Source organism: Trachymyrmex cornetzi, unplaced genomic scaffold (genome assembly GCF_001594075.2).
Source record: "Trachymyrmex cornetzi isolate Tcor2-1 unplaced genomic scaffold, Tcor1.1 scaffold485, whole genome shotgun sequence".
NCBI classification, from domain to species: Eukaryota; Metazoa; Arthropoda; class Insecta; order Hymenoptera; family Formicidae; genus Trachymyrmex; species Trachymyrmex cornetzi.
This window is the reverse complement of record NW_017299674.1, coordinates 256061-260763: the sequence shown is the minus strand read 5'-3', so window position 1 is coordinate 260763 and position 4703 is coordinate 256061. Positions and strand designations below refer to the sequence as shown.

Genomic DNA, 4703 nt, shown 5'->3' with positions numbered 1-4703 from the left:
TTCATTATCTCTTTTCAATTCTAGAATTGGAAAAAGATGAGAAATAAGTTGAACCTCGGTTAAGAGTTAACCGTCAGTTGTGAAACTGGGCCTTAATTTGACATGGTATAAAGAAATGGGATTTAACTTTGCGCCAGTTCTTGATATCAAATCTTTTATAGGAATGATATCATTAATATTATTTATATAATTTGGTATCCGAATTACATGGAATTTAACTTGCCGCCAGTTTTATTGATATCATAAGAATATCCTTGAAGAAAAAATTAAAACTACTATTAATTGGGTTGGATACTTGTTAGTATTATATAGAAAAGGCCGTTTTCATCAACTCGATTAAGCCGAATCGGTGATTAACTGTCAATCATAAGTGGTCAATTCTACTAAATAGCAAACACAATTAGTCAGTTCCACGGCCAATTAAATAATTGGTGTTGGTGAAACCGGTCTAAATGATTCTTCACAAAAAGTACGCATGTTTAGCGCTTTTTTTACCTTTTTTTAAAAAAGTAAGTTTGTATAAATATGTAATATTACTTGTTACATATAATACTTCAGAATAAATACACAATTATAGTCACTGTAAGTCCGGATCAACAATAGGTGTTTTAAGCTTTAAGCTGTAAGAAATAGACCAACTACAGTCGAATATGAGAAGAATAATTGATTATGATTCGTCCATTCCTTACGGCTTAAGGCTTAAAAATCTATTGCAGATTCGGGGTTAGAGAGCGTTTATATTGGGAAGTTTTTGAAGTACGTTTATTCAAAAACTTCCTAATATTTTACTTATTCCATATTGGTTACTGGCACTGTGATTGTTCATTTATTCATTTATTCTTTATTCAATATTTAATCAAGCTTAATCGTGAGTAACTGTCAATCGCAATTGGTCGATTCTACTAAACAGCAAAGGCGATTGGTCAGTCAACGGCCGATTAAGCTAGAGGCCTAGATAACAGAGATGCGACATTGAAGGGTATGGTCTAACTGGCTGTCTAAATCACGTGATCAGATCGCCATTTTAATTCATTACTGCGTATAATTATACTGAATTAAAATGGCGACCTAACTCAACCGACGCAATGTCGCATCTCTGGTATCTAGGCCTCTAGATTAAGCTAACTGGCGTTGATAAAACTGGCCCTGAGTATTCTCGAAATATATCTCGCGTTTCACAGTTGGCAGCCTTTGTCTCTAAAAGTAAATTTTCACGAGCTGCTCAAACCGGCTGTTTCAGCGACAAAAAGAATCACGTTGTCAAAAATAGACGAATATCAAACGCCCATTTTGATCACGCGATCCTTTTTGTCGCTAAAACAGCCAGTTAAAGCAGCTCGTGAAAATTTATCTTCAGGTTTAAGGTGCCTTTTTTTGATGACGTTCAACCAAAGAGGTTATATCCATATAGAGTAGAAGAGCTAGCTAAGAATGCGTAAGCGAGTAGAAAGAGATCGAAAACGAGGTGGCCATCAGCATCCTTATTTAATCGCTCCTGCGCTCTTAATTTTCACTGTTAGATGAGGAGATTAAAGATAGCAATGTACGTGAAAGTACGTTCCTTTTTATTCATATTGCACGAGAGAAAGACGAAAACGTTTAAAAAAGACGTTTTTTTGCTATAACGCTGTCAGCAAAGAGGTTATAAAACCTTTTTGTATTTCAGAAGCAAAACTTCCCCTCTTCGATGCCTCCCAACTCAACTTTCAAAGTTCGATGCGCGCACAACATTAGACAGAGATAAAGATGGCCATCCCATATTCTTTCTCTTTCCAGTATCTGGAGACACTGGTAGTGTCTCGGCGCTAAGCTGCGCGAAGCGACACTGCCGTGCCTCCTTTACGCGAACCGTCTAACATTCCCGCTTACAGGGACTCCTATAGCTCCCCTACTCTATGGATATAACCTCTTTGTGTTCAACGCTCATTTTCGGCGTCAAAATAAGTCACGTGATAGAAATTGACGAATATCAAACGTCATTTGATTTTGACGCTGAAAATAAGCGTCAAGCGTCAGCATGAAAAGGCACCTTTATGAATGTCGCATAAAGGTAAATTTTCACGAGCTGCTCTAACCGGCTGTTTTAGCGACAAAAAGGATCGCGTTTGATATTCGTTTATTTTTGACAACGTGATTCTTTTTGTCGCTGAAACAGCCGGTTTGAGCAGCTCGTGAAAATTTACCTTTAGAGACAAAGGCTGTCAATTGTGAAACGCGAGATATACTTCGAGAAGTTGGCATACTCAGGGTCAGTTTCATTAACGCCAGTTAGCTTAATCGGCCGTTGACTGACCAATCGCCTTTGCTGTTTAGTAGAATATAGTGGGTGCTTCCTAATTGCTTAACACATGAACGTACACAGGAATGCACAAAGTGTAACGTTGTGCACGATTCAATTGGAACAGAATGTGTACGCTGTGCACGGTTGAGATCCGTTTCGGATGGAGTTAAATTAAATGTAGTAGCTTTTTCCGCCTATGAACAAAAAAAAAAAGTAAAAGTGCCGGCCACTCAACGTCTTCCAACCTCATTTATAGCCGCCGCAGTTAGTAACATGTAATTGTCACTAGATAGAAAACACAAGCTTACACAGCCCTCGGACAATTGGAACGCAACTTGTGTCGCCGTGTGCACAAAAATGTCTAGGGATATTGCAATTGGAAAGCACCCAGTATATAGTTTATAGACTCACGACATGCTTAACGCGGCGACACTGTCGTGTCTTCAGATCGCAGCGCTCGCCGATCATGTATATCACTAGCGCTCCTTGTGTAAAGAATGTCAGAAGGACACAAAACTAGCACTCCTTGCGGAAAGAATGTCAGAAGGATATGTAAGGAATGTATGGAATACGGTCGACGTTGATAATGACGACGAATTCTTGGATTTGAAAAAATGGCATTTCGGAACTTTGCGTCGCGATATCTCCGCTTGTAGGGTACGTAGAGAACAAATAAAAACACTTTCATGATATATTTCGAGCGGTTGCTCGAAGTTGATCGCTTCAGTCCTTATTGATTTTCCGATAACCTCGATCTGACGCAACTCTCCGGTTCGCGTAAAGGAGGCATGGCAGTGTCGCTGCGCGTAGCTTAGCGCCGAGACACTACCAGTGTCTCCAAATATCTCTCCTTCATAAACTCGAGTAGCAAGAATAGTTCAATAGAAGTAGAATTTTATCGGAAAAAAATTATAAACCAGCATTTCTTTTCACGAAAGTCTCGAAAGGCCATCAGAAAAGAAATGCGTATGTTTGAGACTCGAGACTTGTGAAGAAAATATACGAAAAAAAATCGAATAGTTGCAAAAAGCATGTTTTTCGCTTATAAAACGAAAGATATTGATTACATGGAAAAAAATTCGATATAAAAAATGTAGGTATTCAAAATACCTACAAAATGAGACGTGGAACATTAAAATCGATCTATTAGTTCAGTAAAAAAAAAAAACAAAAAACACCAAAGAAGGCCTTTTCTTCACTCACTCTCTGTTCATTGAGATATAAACACAAAGCTTTGAAATTATCGTAAAATGTAGTCCTCATAATGACAAACAAATCTAGCTTTGAACAAGCCTGAAATGTTCATTAATTTTTGCAAAAAGCCATTTGTTCACTGAAAACCTGTCTGCGGAAAACTTAATTTCTTTATCTTTGAGCAGTCGCAATTTACAGGAGTGATTTTTCTTCTTCAAGAGTTGCACTATCACATACACTTAATAACAAAATGATTTTTTGCAGTTAAACTATTATGAAACAACTTTAAAAAGTGGGTATCTTTATCCGTATAAAAAATGGAATAATTCCATTAATATGCATTATATCAAACAGCCGTGTGAAGCATTCGACATCTGACATTTTTCTACGAATTTAGGAAGGGGAAAGAGAAGAAGGGGAAAGAAAGGAGGAATCAAAGGGAGGAGGGTTAGGATAGGGGTTAAAGATAGGGGTAAGAAGGGAGGAGAGAGGGCAAATAGGGGGTGGGAAAAGGGAGAAAAGAGGGGGTAATAAGGAACAGAGGGCGGAGGGGTGAAGAGGGGGGAAAGGAGGACAGAGGGAGAAGAGTGGGGGGAGGGAAAGAAGTGAGGATAGCGGTTTGGAATGTAGAAGGGCTGGGAAATGTATATATAAGGATAGGGTTTTTTGGGATAATTTAAAAAGGTGGGATGCAATGGTAGTGATAGAAACCTGGGTGGAGAAGAAGAGAGGGAAAGGTTTAAGAGAAAGGCTGCTGGATGGATATATATGGAGAATACAGGATGCAAAAAAGGAAGGGCAATGGAGGAATGTTGATGGGGATTAAAAGGGAGCTGTATGAGGGGGAGGAGGGAAGGAAGTGGAAGGGATGATGACGGGGATGATGAAAATAGCTAAGAATAGGGTAAGGGTGGTGGGGATCTATATATCAGGTATGTAAATATGAAACCGGAATTTTTTAATAGAAAATACACGTTTATTGCATGAAAATAATAAAAATATTTTATTCGAAGTATTGCCCATCGCTAGCTATACATTTTTCCCACCTTTCTGACAATTTGTGGATGCCACGCCAAAAAAATTGTTGCTCTTTTGAACCAAACCAGTCATCTAGCCATTTTCGTACATCTTCGTAAAAAGTGACGCGCTGCTGAGCAAATGCGTTTCCCATCGATGCAAATAAGTAGTAATCGGACGGAGCCAAGTCTGGTGAGTAAGCATGTGAAAG

General features: G+C 38.7%; 1 protein-coding gene across 2 annotated transcripts in view; it reads right to left on the bottom strand.

Moving 5' to 3' along the window:
• Positions 1-4703, bottom strand: part of l(2)37Cd (general transcription factor IIIC subunit l(2)37Cd) — a 57248-nt gene that overhangs the window by 42018 nt on the left and 10527 nt on the right. The gene's annotated exons all lie outside the window — the stretch shown is intronic.